Source organism: Mus musculus, chromosome 13 (assembly GCF_000001635.26).
Source record: "Mus musculus strain C57BL/6J chromosome 13, GRCm38.p6 C57BL/6J".
Classification (NCBI taxonomy): Eukaryota; Metazoa; Chordata; class Mammalia; order Rodentia; family Muridae; genus Mus; species Mus musculus.
The window spans coordinates 84,673,922-84,700,228 of NC_000079.6; the positions used below are offsets into that span (position 1 = coordinate 84,673,922).

The window sequence follows — 26,307 nt, forward strand, 5'->3', positions numbered from 1 at the left end:
TTAATCCATAGTAATATGATAAGAGGCCTGGGATTATTTTAGTCTTCATATATCTGTTGAACTCTGTTTTGTGACCAATAATATGGTCAGTTTTGTAGAAGGTACCATGAGGTGCTGAGAATAAGGTATATTCTATTAATTTAGGGTCAAATGTTCTATAGGTATCTGTTAAATCCATTTGGTCCTTAACTTCTGTTAGTTTCACTTGTGTCTCTGTTTAGTTTGTGTTTCCATGATCTGTCCATTGCTGAGAGTGAGGTGTTGAAGTCTCCCACTATTATTGTGTGAGGTGAAATGTGTGCTTCGAGCTTTGGCAAAGTTTCTTTTATGAATGTGAGTGCCCTTACATTTGGAGCATAGGTGTTCAGAATTGATAGTTCTTAGTAAATATTTCCATTGATGAGTATGACAGTTTTTTTTCCTTATCTTTTTGGATGACTTTTAGTTGAAAATCAATTTTATCTGATATTAGAATGGCTACGCCAGCTTGTTTCTTAGGACCATTTGTATGGAAAATTGTTTTCTAGCCCTTTATTCTGTATTATTGTTTGTCTTTGACATTGAGGTGCTTTTTTTGCATGAAACTAAAATGATGGGTCCTGTTTATATATCCAGACTGTTAGTGTATGTCTTTTTATTGGGGAATTGAGTTCCCTGATGTTAAAAGGTATTCCTGTTATTTTTGTGTTTATGTGGCATTCTTCTTTTGGGGTTTTTGAAAAAAAGCTTACCTACTTTCTTTTTTTAGGGTATAGTTTCCCTCCTTGTGTTGGTGTTTTCCATCTCTTATCTTCTGTAGGGCTGGATTTATGGAACAATATTGTGTAAATTTTGTTTTGTCATGGAATATCTTGGTTTCCCCACCTATGTTAATGGAGAGTTTTGCTGGGTATAGTAGTCTTGGCTGGCATTGTGTTCTCTTAGGGTCTTTATGACATCTGCCCAGGATCTTCTAGCTTTTATAGTCTCTGGTGAGAAATTTGCTGTAATGTTACTTGACTTTTTTCCTTTACTACTTTTAATATTTTTTCTCTGTTTTGTACATTTGGTGTTTGGGAGGGATATCTTTTCTAGTCCAGTCTATTTGGAGTTCTGTAGGCTTCTTTTCTATTTATGTGCATCTGTTTCTTTGACTAGGGAAGCTTTCTTCTACAATTTTGTTGAAGATATTTACTGACCCTTTAATTTGGGAATCTTCACTCTCTTCTATACTATTATCCTTAAGTTAGGTCTTCTCATTGTGTCCTGAATTTCCTGGATGTTTTGGGTTATAAGTTTTTTGCATTTTGCATTTTCTTTGACTGTTGTGTCAATGTTTTTTATGGTATCTTCTGCACCTGAGATTCTCTCCTTCTATCTCTTGTATTCTGTTGGTGATGTTTGCATCTATGACTCCTGATTTCTTTCCTAGGTTTTCTCGAAGGTTGTCTCTTTTGTGATTTCTTTATTGTTTCTATTTCCATTTTTAGATCCTGGATAGTTTTGTTCAGTTCCTTCACCTGTTTGTTTGTATTTTCCTGTAATTCCTTAAGGGATGTTTGTGCTTCCTCTTGAAGGGCTTCTAACATGAGATGTGATTTAAAATCAGGTCTTGTTTTTCTGGTGTGTTGAGATAACCAAGGGCTTGCTGTGGTGGGAGAACTGGGTTCTGTTGCTTCCAATTAGCTTTAGTTTCTATTATGACCTTGCCTTTTATCACCTGGTTATCTCTGGTGTTAGCTGGTTTTTCTGTATCTGTGGTTTGTCCCTCCTGGAAGCCACTGTGTTCTCCTTGGAGATCAGTTCTCTCTGGGAGGTTTGGGCATGGAGAGCTGTGGTCAGCTCTGGGGTGTAGACAGAAACCAGAAGGATCCTGTTCTAGGCCCTTCCTCCTGTGTCCCTCTTGGGCTAGGAATTTGAAGAGAAGTGGTGATCTCACCTGAGCTCACAGTCTTGTCCATACTCCTGGGAGCCTAGTTCTCTCCTGGAACTATTTGGGTGTGGAGTCCTGTGGCACAGGATTGGCTCTGGGTGCAGACAGAAACTGGAAGCTTTAGTTTGGTTTTTAATTGGCATAATCTCTCATTATTTTCTCAACCTTGAACTATCACTTGTCCTCCTCTTTAACACAGCAAAAGAACATCTAATGGGGATCCATGCACGGACCATTCATCTCTGGAATGCTTTAGCCATGGCCAGTGCCTGTCTGTAGTCTATAGTCCAATTCCCCAACAATAGTCAGCAGCAGCTTTGAATGAAAGTCCAAGGATCTAGCGGTTGCTCAGTTCCACCGTGTAAGCAGGCAACGAAGAGAAAGCAGACAAACTACTTTTTTGATGACGTTTTCTGACATCATTGTACAGATATCAGTCAACTACACACACACAGACACACACACACACACACACACACTAAATGTTTCTAGATTCTTCATTCTATTCTGTGATCTGCATGTCTATGGCACCTCTTTATCTCAGACTTCTCATTACTCCAACTTTAAATTCTTCACTTCCTTTATGAAGTTTTCACACACATATTTTATGACTTTAGGGTAATAATGTGTAGAAGCAATTGTTGACTTTAATTCTTATGACATATTCATGTATACATGAAATCTATTTCTGCATATTGTTATTTTTTCTGCTTTATGCTAAACTTGGAATTTTAAAACAAATTCTAATAGTATATTTGAACATGTATCTGTGCTCTGGGAGTCACTATTTCGAAGATCATCCCATCTGTACACAGAAGCAGTTCTACTGTTTCTTCATAATACAGACTTGTTGGGTTTATTTTCTTATTGAATTCTATGGGTAGAGCCTCTACTATAATTTTTAACTGTGCAAGGATCACCAGTGTATTGTTACTAATTCTGAAGAAAAATATTTAGAATTTCGTCATAAAATATGGCATCAATAGAAATTTGTGGGTACTTTTTATTATAAAAGGAAAGTTAACCTTCAATTTTTTTATTAGAAATGGGTTTTTGATTTTGTCAGTTTTTGTTAATTTTTAAGACAATGGACCCTTGAGAAATCACAGTTGTAAAGAAGGCAAACTCTATGAAAGACTTGTTTGGCATGTTGAGATATTTGAACTGTATTGTAGCAGGTAAAAGGAAGACCCTTTTCACAAAAAGAATGATATGACTATATCAGATATGACTATCTCATTGTGTGTATGTATATGTGTATTTATATGCATATATACATATATATACACACTACACACACACACACACACACACATATATATATATACAGAGAGAGAGAGAGAGGAAGTGAGACTCACTATATAGCCCTGGCTGTCAGGCCATGGACTCACAAAAGTGGCAGAATTAAATGTGTGTGACACTAAACCTTGTCATATAGCTATATTTTCCATTAAAATATTTTCATACAGTATTCAGGTGTGCTGGGTAAATCTGGATACAGAAGATCATTTTGGATGTCACTAGAATGTAGTAGTTTTGGTTCATGTAATGAAGTGATACAGATACAGTAAATATGGACATACTTGATTGAAATCTAGAGCTACTAATAGCATAAAATTAAGATGACTTGGAGGCACAGAATTTGTTATCTTTAATTTGAAAAGGAGGATTTTCTTTTGTTGCTATCAGACAGACTTGAGTCTGTTTCTGCTGTAGAAAGGACCAGCCATAAAGAGAGGGACAAAATGTCAAATAAGGCAGTTGGCAAAGCAGAGGAATCATTGAGATGAGGAACAGAGAGTAGAGTTCATTATTCTCAGATGAGAGGCATTTCCTCTATGTCAAGCAGGCACTGAGTGCACATTTGAGACTTAGAAGAAGCCTAGACTCCATTTTCAAGGCCTTAGGGAAGGGAGTGACAAGTATAGAACAAGATGGATATGTCACTTCCACTGGAAAATTACTTGAGTGCCTGCCTGCTTAGCAGTGCTCATCCTTGTAGCGCTCTTGTATGGAAACATCTCTGTCTTTGTTAAATATGTGATGCTCTGAGAGGAACACAGTGAGACCTACATAGGGAAGAGACAGCCTAAGGAAAGAAGAGACAGCCTGAATACCACTAAAATACATAAGAAAAGGTCACAGGAGAGTAGCAAAGTGGGAATGTAAATTTAAAAGATTACCAATGACTGTTAATGCTACTATTAACTGTTGGAAATTATTCCTTTTGGTGATGCAAGTCTTTGCTACTATAGGGCATCACCATGCAGCTATTGGTTGCCCAGATGTGAGAGCAGAAAAGGTGATGACTAGATCCAAGGTTGGGGTTTTGTTAACTTATAGCAATAGCAGGCCATAGAAATCTGTGGTTAGAACGGGAAGGGAATAATTAAAAACTTTACTGAATCCTCTCTTATAGGTCTTGACAAGAGGCAGAGAGGATGGAAACATGAATAATTCATATCATAAATTGGAGGAAGACATGCTTGGAGACAGGGCCAAGGTTTGTGTTTGGTTCTGGTTGATTGTACTGTCTAGATTAATACACACTATATAGAATTAATAACATACACATGAAGACAGTACTCTATTCCAAATTTCAGATGAAAAAATAACATCTTAGAAATTTTGAGTAACTTGTGTAAAGTCTTATGTAGATATTAACAAAAACAACAAAATGTGTCATAGTCATTTCCTGTAGCAGGCATTGATATAGAATGTTATATTCTATATATTTTACTTTATCTTACTTTATTATTATTTCATACTAGGGATTGACCTGGAGCTCTCCACTATTTAGAAAAGTGATCTATCATTGAGTATAGATCTCAGCCCACAGTCAAAGTTTTAAAAGCTTATAAAATTATTTGAAATTATTATCACAACATTAGAGAGGAAACACAAACATTTTAGTAGTTATTTAGCAGTTTTATTGTGCAGCAAGTTCTAGGACCTAGAGTACATGTCAAAACTGGTTTACCATAGCTACTGTTTCTAAAAGCCTCTTGGTTTTGCCCATGAGAAGTAAACCTGATTTAAGGACTTTTAAAAGACATTATATTTAAGACTTTTTGAAAATCTGTCTTCCAAGAATATTAATCAAGATCTCAATCTGTGCAAAAGTAAATTTAGACAAAATGACATAGAAGAAATAGAACTGAATGAAATTCATATTATATCAACTGAAAATAAAACACACCATTTGAACCAGATACATGTAAAAGTAGAAAAAAAATAGAAAGAGAAGGAGATGATCAAATGTTAGGACTCTGTGGAGAGAGTCTTGGTTACTTTTTTCCTACCCATGACTTTATAGTCACTTCTTCCAACTGAGTAAAATGGGCACTTTGGGTTCTTTGTGAGAATGATTACATTTTTCTTACGGTGTCAGCTAAAATATAAGCATTTTGCAGGCAGGAATTCACAGCAGAAGCTTTTCCCATTATTGTTCCCTTGAATATCTGAAATGAATGCTCGTTTGATTATTATCCTTTTCAGTAGTCAACACAGCCTATGATAGTTCTTCCATTGATCCCAGGCCTGATATTTCTTTCTCCTCAATAGTCACTTCTACAATTCCTGATCTGTGAAAAGGACCTAAGGAAACCGTTCACCTGTCTCTTGACTGACTCATTACAACATAATTGTGCTGGAAGAAATTCACAGGAGGATGACAATTAGCTGTGAGTTTCTGTATAAATCTGTATTTGTTCCAAATAGTGACCACAATGATGACTTTATAAATAAAATGCAGAAATGAAAAAGAAGAAAGAAAAAAGAAATAAATGGAATGCACAAAATACCATAAATGCATTATTTTTTCTTATCAACAGTTTAAGGAAAGAAAAATCTGTATGGCTGTTGATGGAATTTAGAAACTTTCACCCATAAGTTCATTGTATCTCCCTCAGCTTCAGTCTCTTGTCAGTGCCACACCATCTTCAAAGAATCACCACAATAACCAAGCCCTCCAAATAATGATAGTAGTCTGTAGGAATAATCGGTCATGATGCTTTATAGTAAACCAGCTCATGATATCTCTTCATTTAGAAAACATACACCTTTAGAAACAGACACTAAGGCTATATTTGCTAGACATTCGATGCTAAGATCAGTGCAAACAGTTAAGTCAATGGAGCCTACTTAGCGTTTGACAAAGATGTTATTGGATAGTTGATCCCCAGTGGACTGAATGAATGGCTGCAGCACGGAGTCAGAAAAGTTTTTCACTAGCGTAAGTGCAAAGATACTGCACATGTACAACACATGTAAGCAGTCTATTGTAAATCAAAACGACCAAAGCATAGGAGCAAAATACCCTAATATCAAAGTTATTGCAAAGGTCACAAATAAATGAAATATGTAATTGTCCAAGTATTGCCTTTTTTAACAAAACATTTGGTGACTTTTATGGAAGATTAGTATATGATTTGCATGAAGTGGAAAAGACAGTAGATTTTTCTTCGTATGTTTACACAAACATACCATGCACACAGGGAGCTCACGAGACTAACCTCAAACTCTTAAAACTCTTCCTGTTTCAGGTTATTGAATGCTAGCATTATAAGCATGAGCCAACGTGCCAGGCTCAAGAGTAGGAAGGTCTTTATTTCCTTTAGTGTATATATAACACAGTCTTGTAACCCATTCTGATTTGTAGAATTTTAGTTCTAATATACTCTTATAATTAATTTTAATGTATCATAATAAAATTATTTTACAAATCTAACACATGGACAGGATCAGTATGGAGCTATCTATTATTTGGGCAGCATTGAGCTTTGAAGATAAGAAGATGGATATAACTTCCTGAAGGATGTACATGTTCCACTATCCCAAGGGGCCACCTCTGCATACCCTGTCTTAACTGATACCCATCTGGCTTCATTTATTCCTGGGTGGCCATTGGAATTTAAGGTTTTTGATTAAATGGAATAAACAAATAACCTGGGTATTTATTTTTGCAATACCAAAGTGTACAGTGCATGGCAAGCCCTCTTTTTATATTATAAGTAAATGCCAGGGATGCTAGAACTACAGTTTGGGATTTCAGAGCATTCTGTCAGTAACATAATCTAAATGGGGACGATTTTCACAATTCCCTCAAATGCTTAAATAAGTAGGAAAAAAGAATAGGGGGGAAAGAGTAAAAGACCACAGGGTATTCAATTAGGCAGAAAGAATTTCTGTCACCCTGACAGAAGAAGGGAAAGGGGGCACAGTGTCAGGTAGGAGGCTTTCTACTCACTGACCAAGTGATTGACCAGAAAGCTCCTGTGATCTGGAGCTGGCAGCAGCACATCTCCCCATTTGCACATGCATGGAAACACTTTTTGTTGAAGCTCCTTGAAAAGACTTAGTGTTTATTGTTTACCTGTCATTCTGTGAAGCCACACACAGACCGTTTAGGTTACACCTAATGACAGTTTCTCATTCATTGTATACTTTAACATTTCTTTCTATTTAGCTCTTGTTATGGTTTAACAACGCCTTTCATTTATTGGAATTGTAGACAAGTTTGAAATGTGAGTGCACTGGTAAGACAAACACACTTCATTACCTTTCCTCTCCTGTTGTGCAGCCTTTTGTGAAACCTGCCAGCAGATACTGATGCTTAGGAAGGGGCAGAGAGGGAGACATGCCTTCAGAACACCCATGCACTGCATTGGTATTTCTTTGAAAAGCATCTTCTAGTGAGATAAGGTACATCAGATGGAGGCTCTAAGTGGTTTGCCAAGTTACATGGTGATAATGGGATCTTTAACAAGAATGTTCTTGAAAATCTAAAGTCTCTGAGGAAATAAAGACTCAGCCTCTCCTCCTCTCTGGTGATTTACCCAACTATATAGCTTTTTAATCTTGAAGACGGTAAGAGAGCACTCTGTATTTTATCCAAACACAAATGAACTAAAACAAGGCATTAGAAGAATGGCTTTGCTACTCATACTCTTGGTATAGGACATTACTGCAAGATAACTAAAGAAATGTTTGTGTGCCTGCCTTCAGAAATGTTTGACATTCTTGATCCCTTATTATATTCCGCTATGGATGTGGGGAAAAAGATGCCACATGTTTAGTGTCCAGACAGAGGTCATGATACCCAAACAATAAATGCAAATATACTTCAGGGACAACCTGACATGACTGATAGTGGAAAATTGTTACCATCAAGATGGGAAATAATGAAAGTGAAGGGAAGGTACATTTAGCTAAGTTAGTTCTGATTATCAGCAGGAATTTGTAGAGTAGCCACGGCTTTCCTGACTACCTGCTATGTTACAGCATAGAGGAACAACCTTGTCTAAAAAGCACATTAGAAGATGCAAACATAGAGGACAAGGAAGGGGCATGATGAATTAAAGAGAGCTTAAGAGAGAAACTTGAGGGCCACAAGTCCAAGGTGAGGCAAAAAGGGAAGAAGGTGTTTTGTTCAAAGCTAGTTAAAACTACTGTCTAGATGAAAATAAAAATAACAAATGATCTCTGCTCTATTGCATGAGACTAATTTGAAATATATAATATATTAAAGTTTTCATTATCTTTTTTCCCTTTTTAATATGTGTGTGAGCATGTGTACACTTGGTATGTGTGTGTATCTATATCTATATCATCTATATCTATATCTATATCTATATCTATATCTATATCTATATCTATATCTATATCTATGCATGTGGAGCTAAGAGGTTGACTTCAGGTGTAATTGTTCAGGCATGATTCACCATTTAAAATTTTTCTCATGCTTCCTGTTTCCATCTGCACCCAAAGCTGACCCTGTGCCACCGGTCTCCATACATAAATCCCACTGGGAGAGAGCTGTTCTCCTAGGAGTGCTGACACACCTGAGAGCACAGGTGAGACCACCATTTCTGCTCAAATTCCTGGCCCAAGAGGGACCCATCCAGAGTCATCAGGACACAAGAACCAAGGAACAGGCATGGACAGGAGCTTTCCAGTTTCCTTCTGCACCCTTAGAAGGACATAAATAGTACCCTTAAAGACATACAGGAGAACACACGTATACAGGTAGAAGCCCTTCAAGAAGAAACACAAAAATCCCTCAAAGAATTACAGGAAAACACAATCAAACAGGCAAAGGGCATGAACAAAACCATCCAAGCTCTAAAAGTGGAAAGAGAAACACTAAAGAAATCACAAAGGGAGACTACACTGGAGATAGAAAACCTAGAAAAGAGATCAGGAGTCATAGATGCAAGCATCACTAACAGAATACAAGAGATAGAAGAGAGAATCTCAGGTGAAGAAGATATCATAGAAAACATTAACAAAACAGTCAAAGAAAATGCAAAATACAAAAACATCCAGCAAATCCAGGACACAATGAGAAGACCAAACCTAAGGATAATAGCTACAGAAGAGAGTGAAGATTCCCAAATTAAAGGGTCAGTAAATATCTTCAACAAAATTATAGACGAAAACTTCCCCAACCTAAAGAAAGAGAGGCCCATAATCATGCAAAAGCCTACAGGACACCAAATAGATTGGACCAGAAATGAAATTCCTCTGGTCACATAATAATCAAAACGCCAAATGCACAAAACAAAGACAGAATATTAAAAGCATAAAGGGTCAAGTAACACATAAAGGGAGAGCTATCAGATTTACACTAGACTTCTCACCAGAGACTATGAAAGCTAGAAGATCCTGGGCAGATATCATACATACCTTAAGAAAACACAAATGCCAGCCGAGGCTACTATACCCAGCAAAACTCTCAATTAACATAGGTGGAGAAACCAAGATATTCCATGACAAAACCAAATTTATACAATATCTCTCCACAATTCTAGCCTTACAAAGGATAATAGGTTGAAAACTCCAACAGAAGGAGGGAAACTACACCCTAGAAGAAGCAAGAAAGTAATCATCTTTCAACAAACCCAAAAGGAGATAGCTACACAAAACATAATTCCACCTCTAACAATAAAAATAACAGGAAGTAATAATAATTATTCCTTAATATCTCTTAACATCAATGGACTCAATTCCTTAATAGAAAGACATAGACTAACCAACTGGTTATGTAAACAGGATCCAACATTTTTCTGCATACCAGTCCTACATCCAATAGAGAGGTAATATCCAATATATACAAAGAATTCTAGAAGTTAGACTCCAGAGAACCAAATAACTGTATCAAAAACTGGAGAAGAGAGCTAAACAGAGAATTCCTAACTAAGGAAACTCAAATGGCTGTAAAGTACCAAAAGTTCAACATCCTTAATCAGCAAGGAAATGCAAATCAAAACCATCCTGAGATTCCACCTCACACCAGTCAGAATGGCTAAGATAAAAAACTCAAGTGACAGCAGATGCTGGCAAAAACGTGGAGAAACACTCCACCATTGGTGATATGGTTGCAAGCTGGTAAAACCACTTTGGAAATCAGTCTGGCAGTTCCTCAGAAAACTGGACCTATTACCACCTGAGGACCCAGCTATAACACTCCTGGGCATATACTCAGAAGATACTCCAACATGTAATAAGGACACATTTTCCACTATGTTCATAGTAGCCATATTTATAATACCCAGAAACTAGAAAAAAACCAAATGTCCTTCAACAGAAGAATGATACAGAAAATGTTGTACATTTACACATTTGAGTACTACTTAACTGTTAAAAACAATGACTTTACAAAATTCCCAGGCAAATGAATAGATCTAGATAATATTATCCTGAGTGAGGTAACTCAGTCACAAATCCTATGTACTCACTGATAAGTGGATATTAGGCAAAGAGAGTGAAATAACCATGATACACCTCACAGACCACATGAAGATCAAGAGGAAGAATATCAGAGTGATGTTTCAACAGAGGTACGTAGCAATGGGGGATGGGGAACTGGGGGTAGCAACAAGAAAGTCCCAGATGCCAGGAAAGCAAGAGCCTCCTAGGACCCCATGGGTCTGACATTAGCTGAATACCTCACAAAGCGAAGGAGAACCTGTGTAGACCATATCCAGAGGTTAGGCATGGCCCCCGAGTTGAGGGATGGGGCCAACCACCCATCTCCAAAATTTTAATCCAGAATTTGTTCCTGTCTAAAGGAAATATAGGGACAAAGAGTGGAATAGAGACTGAAGGAAAGGCCGTTCGGAGACTGCCTCACCTGGGGATCCATCCCACATGCAGACACCAAACACTATTGCTGATGCCCAAGAAGTGCTTATTGACAGGAGCCTTACACAGCTGTCTCCTGAGAGGCTTTGCCAGATCCCAACGAATACAAATGCACATGCTCATAGCCAATCATCAGACTGAGCACAGGTACCCCAATGGAGGAGTTAGGGGAAGGACTGAAGGAACTGAAGGGGCTTTATCTGTCATCAATGGGAAAGGAGGCCTTTGGTCCTGTGAATGTGTGATGCCCCAGTGTAGAGCAATGCCTGGCTGGTGAGGTGGGAGTGGGTGAGTGGGTGGGGGAGCACCCTCAGAGAAGCAGAATAAAAGGAATGGGATAGTGGGTTTGCAGAGGGGAAACTCGGAAAGGGAATAACATTTGAAATGTAAACAAACAAAATATCCAATTTAAAAAAGGAGAGAGAGAGAGGAAAAAAAAATACCTACATCATGTTGGCCTACAGGTGGAGAAATTTTCTTGATCAATGACAGATGAGAGAAAGTACAGGCCACTGTTGGAGATGCTGCCACTGGACAAGTGAACTTGGGTTTTATAGTTTGAAAAACAAGGGCAAGCTGAGGGAGACATGAGATCAACCTAGTAAACAGAGTTCCTCCATGTCTTCTGCTTCAGTTCCTGCCTGTGGTTCCTATCTTAAGTATTAGACTTGTAGAAGTTTAGATTTGCTTTTGTCTGACTGTAACTGGTCCCTGGTTCCCCTCTCTTGAAATAAGAGATAGCTTGGTTTTCATTGTGCAAGAAGTATCAGTTGAGAAACTTTAGACTTTTAAAGTGATATTGGATATTAAAGAATTGAAATTTAAAGTTGAATTTTTAAAGGCCATGGGGCTTTTACAAGTTGGACTGCAGTTTATATTGTGGTATGAGTATTAGCAACAAGTCTTGCGGGTAAACAGAGAAGGAAAAAGTTATGATTTAATAGGGATGTGCTTTTGTGTCATGGTAACAAGGTGTCAACTATGTTAGTCATCTTTTTGTCAATTTGACAAAAACAAAGGTGATTCAAGAAGAGAGAACCTCAATCATGAAAATACATCCATCACATTGGCCTCTAGGTAGGTCTCTAGGACATTTTCCCTCAATTATGACTGATGTGTAATGTACCCAGCATACAGTAGGTGGTGCCATAACCGAGCAGGTAGACTTGGATGTATAAGAAAGCAACCTGAACAAGCATGGGGTGCAAGCCAGTAAGCAGCAGTAGTACTCAATGGTCTCTGCTTCAGTTCCTGACTCCACATTCTTTCATTAAGTGCCTTCTCTGACGTCTCATCTTCTCATGATAGAATATAAGCTGTAAAATGAAGAAAACCCCTCCCCCCCAAAAAACCCACCAAATTTTGTTCATTTATTTGTTGAGAAAAAGTCTCTCATGAGCCTGGGGTCCACCAAGTAGGCGGGGCCAGCTGGCCAGTGAGCTCCAAGGATCTGTCTGACTCTACCTTCCCAAGTTAGGAATTATGAGTGCACTTGCTTTCTAGACCAGCTTCTTTGTGTGAGTTCTAGGGGTAGGGTTCGACTGGGGTCATTATGCTTAAAAGACAAATGGCTTACTAACTAAGCTGTCTCCTCACACAAGCTATGTTTTCATTGTTCTTCCTTTGCTTTTGCTTTTTTTTTTTTTTAATGTTTGTTTCTTTGTCATTTCAATGAAATTACAGGATGCTTAGACATACTTTTTATATTTTCGTAGTTTTTGAAGATTAAAAAATCAGTTTAAATAAAAGTTCTTTAATATGAGCTTATGTTCTTACAAGTTTGCATACTGGAGAGTGATTGTAGAAAACAATCTGTCTGATAAATGCAGTAAAATCGCCACCACATAATGAAGGAATTACTCACTGTGGTGAAGATGATCAATGGAAAAATGCTGATTGAAGACAGAGAAGTTGAACCAAACAAAATCCTCTTGTTGTATGCCAGAGAAGCTGTGGCAAAGGGAAGTCTAACATGACTTTCTAAAGAGACCCCTGCTGTATCCAAAGATGAGTCCATCTGAATGTCTGTCAGGTCAACAGACTGGGAAACCAGAATACCAGACTACTAGGTTGCAGCCAGATAACAGCCATTCTACTCTACACCTTGACTTTTCATCTTCAGTTGCCAGCAACCCAAAAGGGACTGGATAATGGTTGAGGGTAAGGTGAGTACAGAAGTTGGGTGGCTCGAGAGTTGCAGGTTGATTAGGAGTCTTCCTTTAGAATGATAGCTGAATGATTCCTTATTGTCTTAACCTTTTGAGGCTATGTGATTGTTTAAATGTAACCAAGCTCTATAGCTTAAGATAAATATGAGATGTTTTTGTTGTTGTGCTGAGAATGATTTTCACACAGTGCCCTTCATAAGTTTTTTTTTACAAGCTATTTATGTAAAAAATTATAAGCAGCATAAAATTACATTTAATTATATATCATGTGTTTTAGCATATTAGCTACAAAGGCAACTAAAAGAGAACTGTCTATACATTGATTTAGACAAAGGGCATCTAAAAAGTAGCTGAATGATCTAGGAGATGATATACTGACATCAAAGGACCTGGTGAATTAAGCAGTTTGTAGGTTTCCATGTGGTCCAAAGATGGTAGTCAAAAGTACTTAATTTTCTTCTGTTTCTTGTCTAACTAGAAAGAGCTTCTTTCTCCTGGCATATTCAATAGGAACCCCCATTTTCAACATTCTGCAGTCCACCTATGAAACTATCTGTGGACAGGAACATTGACTGCTGAACACAGCTCAGATGTCCAAGAACAATATCTCATTCCCTGGAGCCATGTAGGCACAAAAAGGATATAAGTAAATGATAAATGAATCCCAGATACATAGCAACAATGCCTGCACAAATCCTCACAGAAGTTTTGGAGATGAGATAATAATACCCTATTTTTGACATGACAAAATTTTCCTGTGACAGTTTGTGTGTAATGATTTGAGGTTCCAATCCATAGCCTTTCTAACTACATCTTATTTTACTACATACCTATGATACTACATCATCAGATAAGGTTATCCGACCTACTACAAGATTTTCTGGCTCACATTATTTGTGTTGTAGAAGAACATAGTAAGAAGTATAAGACCTCAAAAGGATAAATAAATAACTTCGTCTTCTAGGAACTGAATCTCTTATAAAACATAGATGAAAGGAGTTTTATCTGAAATGTGGAAACTTTAACAAGGTTCTTTCATTCTGCTTGTGGAAAACTCAGAAGAAATACATGAATCTCTAGGGCAAAGCTCTTGTTGATCTTAGTTAAAGTTGTCTAATAATCTCAAAGGCCACATGTCACAGTTATACTTTATTATTTAATTCTGTTTGGACTGCATGTGGCAAGGTGTACAGCTTGATATGTCAAAAAGGAGGTTTCTTAACTGCCAAACTGACTGGAGAACTCAAGAGCTCTTAGCATCATGAATGGAACCTATTACTTGAAAGAAAATATATTGCTGCAGGAATTTTACACTAGCACATTAGAACAAATTGTTGTCTTGGGCACTGTAGTTAAGTAAGAGTGCTTGGCTGTTAGAATAGATATTCCAGGGCAATGAGCTCAGGAACACCCACTGCTGTAGGCCTATACCTTGATGAGACTCCTTTGGGGGAAAAGTAACAGAACAAATTAAGCTCATGGTATAATGGCATATCCTCTAACCCACTTCTTATTTTAGAAATGCTTAAAATTATTAATTTACCTAAATACCATGGGAGACAGATGCTCAACATTTTGCTAATTGCCCAAAGAGTTGTATTCTAAAGCTGGAAACCCCAGGTGGTCCTACCTCAATTCTGAATGGCAAGAGAAGTGCTGTGGCTGTTCCCTTCAATTACCCAGCAGAACTCAGAAAAAGGGAGAGATGTTTGATCACTTTTTAACTACCTAGATCGCCATTACTTCTTCAGGATCATGTCAAACAAGATTCAAACTGACTGGCTGAACAATGTCAGCAGGGCTTTTAGAAAAAAAAAATCAGAAATGATTCTTTTATATTTAACAACCTCCTCGCAGCTAAGTTTCTGAATTGACACTTAAGTGAGGGTATGGGAGCCTATAACATAAATAGAATTTCAAGGCTTAGTTTAGTTAAATCTCTTTCAAGTAGAGTCTCATTTCTTACTTTTAAATCCCCCTTTTCTTCCCAATAAGAAAGATTAGGAAGAAAGAGGCATGGCTGCAGTGTCATAACTCCTATATAAATGTTATTATGAATATTGTTCATTTAAATCTGAAAAACTGGAAAAATTGTAGATATAAAACTCTGCAGAAAATGGAGATTTTTGTCCTGCATCTATAGGCAAGCTGCAACTACCTTGAAATGTAAAAGTCTTCAGGAACTCAAAGTCTTTAGGGCCTCTAAAACTAATGCCCTTTTAGAGACACTGACATATTTACTGAAAAATATAACACCAAAAATAAAGTTCTTTGCCTTGCTTTACACCCTGGAGTGTGATAAATTTTGTGGGCAGTGGAATAAGCCAGTCCTTGGTTCCTGAGAGGATTAAGCTCAGCATCAAATGTCATTGCAATTTTAGTACTCAATCTTTTGGCCTTTGGAGTAACCATTTGTTTTGTAGAGTACATGATGTAAACTCCTCTGAAATGTTATTAATACATTTAGCCACTTCCTATAATTATTTCAATCATGTAAAGAACATTCTTGTTTTCAAAGATTGCCATTCCGGTAAGGAACAATTTACAGCCAACATGTAACTCAACAGGAAGCCAAGAGAGCAATCACCAGGGGAATGAGATACTCGGGCTTCTCCAAACTACCACATAAAAGGATTTCTTGGGAGCTAAATTCAGTAACAAAAGGACATAGGATTAGTCATACTGGGTTGGATGCCTTAGCCCACTATTCTTTCCCTGGAAAGGAAGTGCCTAATATTCTATAGAAAATAGGGAGGTTTTGCAATATATTTGGGGATATATTCTACCAGTTCCTTTTTTTTTTTAAAGGGGAAGGATTGTTTGTAACATTTCTGTATAGAGAAAAATGGAAATGCATATACTGAATTCAAAGTTCTAAAAGTAGCCAATATTTAAGTTCTATGTCTGTGAATATGGAATTCCTGTGCACAAGGAATGATCGGGTCTTTTACCTTTCTAATTATGTCTGTATTTATTTTGTATTTCACAAATCCATGAGAAATTTGGCAGCATAAATTTTAAAAATATAAACATCTCTAAAACAATGTTTGGAACAAATGATCCTTTCAGTACCAGGAACATGGAAGGCCATGCCAGTGAGCTTCCCGCTCAGCCCTGGGATGGCCTTGCCCACAGCCTTTGGCAGCACCAGTGCATGCAGGGTTGGTGTTTTGGGCAGCTCCGCAGCCGTCACGCCACAGCTTTCCAGAGGGGCCATCCACAGTCTTCTGAGTGTCAGTGATGGCAGGGACCATGGTCATGATCCCTTCCGTGATGCCAAAGTTGTCATGGATGACCTTGGCCGGGGGGGGGGGCGGGGGCTAAGCAGTTGGTGGTGCAGGATGCATTGCTAACAATCTTGAGTGAGTTGTCATATTTCTCGTGGTTCACACCCATCACAACCATGTGGGGCATCATCAGAAGGGGCAGAGGTGATGACCCTTGTGGACCCACCCTTCAAGTGGGCCCCGGCCTTCTCCATGTGGTGAAGATGCCAGTAAGTAGACTCTGTGATATACTCAGCACCAGCATCACCCCATTTGATGTTAGCGGAGTCTCGCTCCTGGAAGATGGTGATGGGCTTCCCATTGATGACAAGCTTCCCATTCTCGGCCTTGACTGTACCATTGAATTTGCCGTGGGTGGAGTCATACTGGAACATGTAGACCATGTAGTTGAGGTCAATGAAGGGGTCTTTGATAGCAACAATCTCCACTTTGCCAAGTGGAGAGCAGAAGGCAGCCCTGGTAACCAGGTACCCAATACGGCCAAATCCATTCACACTGACCTTCACCATTTTGTCTACTGGATGAGGCTGGTACTGCACAAGAAGATGTGGCTGTCTCTGGGACAGGGAGGAGCAGAGAGCCTGCTGTGTTAACTCTTAATCCATAATGGACATACCCATTCTTCAAGATGTCTTAAAATAATAATCATTTCTTTCAGCAAAATCTCCAATTTGTTTTTCTAAACACTTGTTATTTTCACCATTAACAAAATTTTAAATTAGAGTGTTTTGTTTGTTTGTTTTGCTTTTAGTTTTGTTTTTACTTATTTGTTATGCCATCTAATTATTTGAACTCTGTACCTTACTTGGCAGGATTATATTTTAGACGAAATGGTCAAGCAGAAAGTATTGGGTATTCATCCAGTGTCCACAAAGGCCAGGGAGTTCGGGGACTGATCTACAGTGCAGCATTTGGAAGCTGACAGGCATGCCAGAGAATAGATAAACTTATTCATTGGCTCCTAAACAGAGCCTGATGAGTGATATAAGGGAAGACAAAGACAAAATGTAAATAAAAATCTTAAGCTTGAGGATTTTAAAACTGTCCAGGTTTTAAGGAGTAAAGTGAGCCTTCCAGAGTACCATGAAACTTGAGTTTTGACAGATAAATAGTATTCACATAATATCACAACATTTCTAACCTTTTTGATGTGTATGTAATTAAGTTTAACAAATTTTGCAATCCAATGCCTCTTTGGAAATGGCAGATTCAGATGTGCTAGGAAATTAGCTTATCAGACAATCCCTGGTGAGACCATCACAATTATTGTCTCTCCAGTTCTGTGATTAAGAGGCACATGTAAACCAGGGTTGACTCTGCTGAGTATTGATGTGTGAGTAGAAAAGCAACACCAAATTAGTATCTTTGTGGACATTTCACAAATCTAAGTGACCTCCTTGACACTGAAATGAGACCCCATAAACACATGAATACTGATAGACTAATGTTACATGGTCTCTTCATTGCAAACTGCAGGGTTAATTCTCATCTAGTTATATACTCTTAGACACTGAGTAAAGTTTAGAAACAGCCAAATGCTATCACTCAATACATGAATAAACTCAGAGACTAACTAATTCTTCCGAGGTCACAGTAACTTAGCTCAGACTAGAAATAAATCTTTACCAACTTGTCACAATGAAGTCAAAATAAAAAGAAACTTGTTTTAAGGTTACTGAGTATCTTAGGCTGGGCTCATTCAAAATCAGAGCCTAACATAAAAGTTTTCAGAGTTTATTTTAGAAGAGGATTCCAGAGAATAGTCATTCAGGCAAGAGAAAGTAAATCAAGACGAGAGAGAAATCCAATGCAAAGTACTTAATAAGTTGCTCATCCTATCTTGTACCAACGGAGGAGATGGTAGGAGCCTGTGCTCTCTGAGATAAGAGAATCTTTATGTAGTATGCCTACAAACCTAAAAAGCACTCAGCCACTGTCTCTCATTAGTGCTCATAAGCATTAATTGCTTAGAATCCATAGTGTGCATGCCAGAGCATGGCATAGATTCCTACCATGTGCTGTCTAAGAAATCCACAAAAATGGAGTGAGGCTTGGGCTTTAGATAAGGTCCCATCTGGATGTATCTTTGGGAAGTTCATGCAAACTGGCCATAGAATATCTTGCCCAAATATCTCTTCAGAAAGAAGCTGAAAACACAGGATGTGCAATTGGGGGGTGAGTGAAGAAGCTTCATGCAGTGAAAATAATGAAAATTTTGCTTGTGATTCCCCCTTTACAGGCCTCTGCCCACTCCCTGCAAAGCAAGTTTCTGTGGAATCAGTGTTCTAACATTTCCCAGGCTGCACTCCACGGACTAGTGCTACCCTTTCCTTCTCCTGGTAAGTTAGCTTTCTGTACAGGAAGTAAACATGACCACCAATGCTTCTCCAGGTCTCCTCTTTCAGCTTCATCTCAAGATCAAGAAGGAACATGGAATACATGATTGCAGTAGAGAAGAAATGTAATACATGGTGAGCAAAGCCGGAACCCTTGTTAAGCTAGCTCTGCATTTTGACTTTTGACTATTTTCTCTTAATACGAGCCCACCAGGAGGGATGTAACTCCAAATCAACACTGTAGTGTTCTTTCCACAAATTTAGATTACTTCTAAGACCAGAGATTGAGACCTCGAAGTACAGGAATATGACACAACAGTGGAGCAATACTATTTTTCCACTTTTACTATTCACCTCAAGGTTACCTTTACTTTGTTTTATGAAAAACTATGAAGGTATGGGCAATATGAAATAATATTAAGTACAAATATTTTAACTATAGCTTAATATTTTTATTTAAACCAAGAATCATTGCTGGGTTTTTTGTTTTGTTTCATTTTGTTTTGTTTTGTTTTTTTTTGTTTTGTTTTGTTTTGTTTTGTTTTGTCTTCCAGTAGTGTTTTTATTTACTAAAGTTATTTGCTTCATAAAATAGAACTCACCTAGAGATGACAAGAGTTTTGAAACTAAGTCTTCAAATATGAAAAATGTGTTGGTGTATGTTTTCTCTTTCATAAGAAAACTGATGATGAAGACAGATTTTAGTACTTAATCCATCTGTGTGAATTGCCATCTAAATAGTTCATCACCTGAGAAGAAATATCTATATCTCTATAGATATAGATATACACACATATGTGTATATTTATATACATACCCACAAAACCACACATACACATACATATACATATGCGCTTTTACTAAGTGCCATACCCTATGCTCCATGTTCACTCCCACATCCTCAGAATCACTCTGTGGGGGCTGAAGCTTTTCTCTCTTTTCCAAGGAAAGAACATGTGCGCTAGTTTATAACAGCTCATAAGTAACAGATCTGGGATTCATTCCAGGTAGTCTGGTTATGGAGTCTGCTTCTCTAACCTATTTACTACACAACCTTTGTGTTGACTTTTGAAATTGGTTGTAATGACACCATGCTGAGCTACTGTGTTAAAAGGGGGAAAATGTTTTTCAAATTAGTTTTTGATTGCAGACTAACTTTTTTTTTTGGTTTGAGTTATCCTGACCACTGCTTTTGCTATTTATATAGATTTGACATCTGTTAGGAATGTCATGTTAGTACGTGCCCTTTCCACACTCTGAGAGCTCTTGTGCTAATTTCATTTGTATTTTTCATAGTCATGAATACTACAGGGCAGACTTTTGACAAAGTAAACAAACAGGAAACACTGAGCATAAACAGCAGTAACCTGATCATTAGTAATTAAAGTACACTCTCTCACACACACACATGGAAGAGAGAGAGAGACAGAGACAGAGAGAGAGTGAGAGAGAGAGAGATTTAATATTTTTCTATCTGAACATAAGATAGAAATAAGCATTTTAGCATATTTTCTATTGTTATAACAATTTCTCTTCAACTTGTTAGATTTGAAGTGCCTTTTGACCTCATATTTTGTAGATTAAATTTAAGTATTGTCTATTCCATTGAGGATTATTATTCAAAAATGTCCTGAAGAAACCAACATAAATTTAAGTGGTGGTCTACCAGAAAAATACTATTGTCTCTTCTTTACTCTGTGTAATATCACCATGGAAAGATCTGGACATGTACTTATGAGTGTTGTTTTTATTTAGAATAGGTGTTTTCTTTTACATTTTCATCTGTAATTCTGTCTCTTGCAAACATTGGACCCACGTGAGATGAAATGTGTTATATTTTGCTATCATCAGTTCTACCTTGATTGAACACAGTGCATCCAGGTAGTTCAGCAACTATGCCAGGAGGTTTGTACATATGATTGTGTTTACAAGTTTAATGGGAAGACAGATCTACATTCTTTAGCATTAATCAGATGTCAAGTTTCAAACAAGCAGGCAAAAGTGATGGAGAAGCCAAAGGTTGAAAGTGAGAATGTAGAGTTGGGTGTTGGAGTGAAAAAGGGGGTGGGGGGAGGGGAAGCTGTGTCCCTCATCCCTAATGGCTAAGGCCTTCCTAACTATATGAATATTTTCCCTGAAAGAATGTTTCCTGGGTTATAAAAAATCTACTGGAGTCCAGTCTTTTGGGGATTTTGAGGATGAAATTTAAATTATCATAGTCTTGCACCAAATTTGGCATTATCCCAGTTGAAACGAAAGTACTTGAATTTAAAAAGATTTTATTTTTGGTTGTGAAGTGGGAGCAATTTATTACAGGTTGTTCTTTGCACTACAGCTCAGGAGGAACAAAAAGATAAAAAGGACTATATCTAATGAAGCAAAAATATCCTTTACTGGTTAGTGTTTTAAGAGCTAAATGACAATCTGTATCTCACTTTTCACAGTCAGGGCAAGAGACTGAGAATCAAAACTGTAAAATGTCACTTTGCTCTGAAATCTGAGTGCTGCTAGTTAGGTGTGTTGGATGCCAATGTGTTCTCCACTGGATCAACACAGATCACATGGCAGCCCTTGATCAGCCTGTTTAATAGCTTCAGGAGAGATGGGGGCAGACAGTTAGAAGCCAGATTCAGCATCAAAATAGCTACCAAAGTGCAATTAAGAAATCTGCAGGTTTATGATTATAAAAGATCCCCAAAGTAACGTCTGTGTTTGTGGATCACACTACCAAAATTTTATCTCAGAACACTGGGTATTAATAAGACTAGATGTTCATTACAAAAAGATACCAAACAATTTTACATAAATAGATTATTTTGTTCTAGATAACTGAATGTTTTAGAATGGAAAAAGGAAAGATTAGTGTGCCACAACATTCTCTGGATTTGGGTTCTTTTTATCCTGTAACCTAACCACCATTTGAAAATTTGAAGTTTGGGTTGTATGATATATCATCTTGCCAATAGCCATATAAGCCAGTGTCCAAGAGAAGTAAAATTTCAACATATTGGAGATGACAGAGAATTTACATAAATCACTTCTACTTACATCCCATCAGCTCCAACTTGTCAACATAGCACATCGATGTGTAACCAAAATGCATTTTCTAACTAGGAATTTACATAAGAGGCCTAGAATTATGTTGACACGTAAATTATACAAATTATTTCTCATTGTTACCATTATTAAAATATTTTTATTTCAATTTCTATTTCCCAGGAAATTTATCTCACAGGAATGTGGTATCATCTAAGCTTGGATACCTGACCTTTTCTGCTATCTCTGTTACTGCTGTCTTCCTACTTGCCCTGATCTATTTAACGTAGACACTTTACATCATCTTTTATTTCCATCCCATAGACTGTGTCTCCAACACACCAGGGATATCATCTATCTGCAGGTAGCTTGAAACACTATCCTCTAGTCTAAGAGCCGCTTCACCACTGCCATCCACATGTAAGTCACCATCATTTTTTCCTCATCCTTGTCTCTCTTTTATCTCAAAGCAATTTTCACCCCCACAGAGGATGGAATGTATGGTTATCTATGTCTTTATTCATTTTGTTTCATGTGTATGTCCATGCTCTTGATGGAGTTCATATGTATTACATGTATGAAGGTGCCTGGAGATGTCAGAAGAATGTGCCAGATCATCTGGCACATCGTAGGCAGCTGTGTTTCACAATGTGAAAGAACATTACTCAGGTTCTGTGTAAGGTAGTGACTGCTCATAACCATCGAGTCATATCTCTAGCCTTGAAATAGACATGGCACAAAACCATAAACTTCTCATGGCTTCACATAACACATAAACAAATATTTGTCCATCTTGGTAATGAGAGTGAGTATCTACCTGCCATGGAAGTGTGTCTCATTAACCCATAGACATTCTCAGACCAGCCACCTTTCAACCAAATTCTTCTAAAATCCAGATTATAAAATAAGAAACTGGAACATTCTTCCACCTTCTACAATCTGCACAAATTATCACAAATCAACACTCCTATGGAGACTAGTGTCATCTTTGGGTTACTTCAAGGTAAAAGAGTAACTCTAAAGGAATTGTGTGTCCGATGCAGACTACTTTGAAATGAAAGTTAATATCAAGGTTAAAGATAATGAGATAGAGTTTCTTTATAAGACATATATCTTATAAAGCAGGTCTTTTAAAAAAGTATTATTAATGTGTTGAAAATAACCACTTATTTGGGCTAATAGACACTTTCAAATATCAAGTAAAACATTTATTTTGTGTATTTTTAAATTGGAATGTAACTAACTAGCTACTAACTAACTAGTTACCCTAGTAACTAACTAGGTAAGAGTCACCAATTTAGGAAGGGACGTACAAGTCAGCCTTGCTTGGGAAGTAGTAAGTCAGTCCCTAACCTGACACACAGTCGCTGCCCTTCCTAATTCCTTCTTGTGCTAAAAGGCAGGAAGAAGTAAAACACAGTGATGTGCTTTTACCTTTACTCTCTGTTTGCTTTAATTTGTCATTTGAATAAAACCCAAACAGAAACTTAGACATTTTAATTCGGGATTTCAGATACAAATCTAAGCCAAGGAAGTTTGCATAAATAGTTAGGTTGTTGATTTTACCACATAGAGTGGAATGTGGAACAAATTTTGTAGACGCTTTCATCTTGGTTGACATGCTTACTTTGTCACTATCCATTAAATAACATCTACTTGGGTTAGTAAGTAATTTTTTTTAGGTCTTCCTCTGCATATAGATCTTTGGACCACAGGAAACTTGCATTTGTAATTGTGAAGACTAGCTAGACAAGAAGTTTTCTCAGTTTCTCTATTGCTGAGAATCATAGAAATAAACAAACCCTTTCCATTATAAGTTATATATAATGAAAGTGAAACAATTTCCCTTCCTGCCTAGATCATCAGTGTGACAACATTGCTGGTTACTCTCCCCAAAGTCATCCTTGATGGGGAGAGGAGCAGAACTGGAGACAAGCTTGCTTCTAGAATATGAGGAGGAATTAGCAGAAGGCTTTGGATCTTCACTCAAGATTCTGTATGGGACTACACCTGGACAGTAGTGGCTGAAACAGAGCAGATTGTAGGAATCTGTACAAAGTCAATGGTAAGATCTGCACCTTCTTTACTGGACTTCTGTGTTTAAGGTAGCATGGTTCATTAAAAAGTAAATAAAAGCAAATAAAAAATCATTGTGTAACAGAGTAGGTTTCTTAGTAAATAGAAGCAAAAGATTCCATTTAATTACCACCCATTTTTTTTTCCCCCACTAAAACACCCATCTTGAAATTGTGCTGTTTTCTCAGCCAATCACCTTAAAATTGTGGAGTCTAATTTAGATAGTTTCCTTCTGAACACAGTGTTAACACGCAGTCAGGTACAGGACTGACTTGTCCCTGCTGTTTTCACTATCCCACTGTTGCTGTGTCTTTATTATGCTAAGAAATGTCAATGCTACCATTGGCAGCATGGTGATGATGATGGGGTGGGGGGAGAGAGAGAGAGAGAGAGAGAGAGAGAGAGAGAGAGAGAGAGAGAGAGAGAGAGAGAGAAGAGGTGAGGAGAGGGAAAGTGTACATGAGTGCAAATGTGTGTGTGAGAGAGAGCATATCTCTCTCCCTGCCCCGTTTGTGTGTGTGTGTGTATGTGTGTGTGTGTGTGTGTGTGTGTGTGTGTGTGTTAAAATAAAAAAGATACAAACTCTCGGTGCTCAGGTGAAAAGTCTCATGAGCCATCACCCTGTATTTACTTTACTTCCTCAGAATAAAGGGGACCTAAAAACCCTGGAAATCCCTGACCCTGTTTACCTTCCTGCACACATCACTCTTCTGTGTCAGAAACAAATCATTTTCCATTATAATTTAGAACTACCCAGATCCCTAAATGAACCTGAGATTTTTAGCAACTCAGCAAAAATTTTATTTGCAAAGCACATGCCTGCTAGCTTTTGAGATTGCAGTTCCTCTTCATATGAATGCTGGCAATATTTCATTGTGGGGGTCAATTATGGTCATTTACCATGATGACATAATAACAACAGCAAAAAATGTGAAAGCGAAAGTAGGGTTATTATTACTGTTTGGAAAGTCTGTGTTCCCGATGTTCCTGCCAGGAGAGAGAAAAGCTGGAGTTCAGAGATAGCTGACAACACAGCCAGCCATTTAAATCACCACCGGATTGATCAATTTGCAAGACTGGGATGTAAGAAGAGGCTGAAGCCAGCATTTCAGTGGAAGGCTGCTTCCTTCACCTTGAACTGCAAGTCTTTTCCTTCTTGGCATGTCACATAGAAACACCCCCTGCACCCTATCTCCACTCTAAAGGAAAAGAAATACAGAGAATGCATTTGCCCATAGAGATGGGCCAACAGCCAGTGTCATTCTCTGATATATAGCAAAGGAGGAATTTATTTCCAACTAGTAGAGGTTTGGGGGTGGCGGTGGGGGTATAAAACTGTATAGCTTCAACCCTATGAAATAAGGTTAGTAAAATACATAAACTCTGAAACAGCACTGTGAAGTATGCCTGCAGTCAACTGCAATTCACCAATGGCTTTGTGATAGATATCCTAGCACCTGGCTGTGTTTTTTTGTCAGCTGTGACCTGTGTGTGCCTTTCAGCAAAGTTTGCCTTCCCAAAACCCTTCTTTTTCCCCACCTGGGCAGAGGTTTTGTGCTAGTACAGCCTTGAGCTTGCTGATTGTGGGGGGAGGGGTGGGAGGGATGCTAGCACAGATCTTCTGAGTGATAGCAGTCTGGTAGCCAGCATCTGCATGAGACAAAAGCATGCTACTTGTCCAGTGAAAAATACAGCAGCAGTTGAATAGAGCAAAAGGTAATAAAAAAATGCAGCTTTAAAAAAATCAGCTCCGATGTATTTTTTTTAATTAAATGGAGAAAAAAATCAAAGTAGGCAGAAATTCCTTTAAAAACAAAACAAAACAAAAAAAAAAAAAAAAAACCCACCGCATAGTCCTGTCGGTGTGATGTTGAACAAGTGCCATTAATCAAGAGCTGTGTTATTCATCAGACACAGTGATGCACTTGAATTGTTACTTTAGTATCATTGTTCCAAGCCTCTGCAACAGCTTTAAAGAAGAGGGGGAAAATTTACAGTTATGGTTTACAGCGAGGGTTGTGAAAGAACTTTCCTACTATTAGCCAAATGTTAAACACGGTGATAATAGTAATAATACCTTGTATTTATACAGGGACTGTCTCTGAGAAACCCAGAGTACTCAACAAACAGTAGTGTTTTCCCTGTCAACAACATCCTTCAGAAGAAAGCTGGAAGGAGGTATTATTATCTCGCCTTGCCATCAAGCCGATGATAGTCCCTTGTGTTTACCGTTATCACTGATGTGTGCTGTAGAGGACATGGCAGACAAGCAGGAGGGTGGGAAATTGTGTGTGGTGGGAGTGAAGAGTTTTGTGAATCCTTTGAAAAGAAACTGAGCTAACATGAAT

General features: G+C 37.8%; 2 long non-coding RNA genes across 5 annotated transcripts in view; one reads left to right on the forward strand and one right to left on the reverse strand.

Annotated features, from left to right (window-relative positions):
* The window catches only part of Gm34196, a 332,426-nt gene that overhangs the window by 100,156 nt on the left and 205,963 nt on the right, over nucleotides 1–26,307 (reverse strand). The gene's annotated exons all lie outside the window — the stretch shown is intronic.
* Nucleotides 1,490–25,751, forward strand: Gm34246. The gene is made up of 7 exons (XR_382707.4): nucleotides 1,490–4,415; nucleotides 5,477–5,595; nucleotides 8,681–8,766; nucleotides 18,751–18,850; nucleotides 22,208–22,303; nucleotides 23,742–23,948; nucleotides 24,954–25,751. It is a non-coding gene; the product is annotated as a predicted gene, 34246 (long non-coding RNA).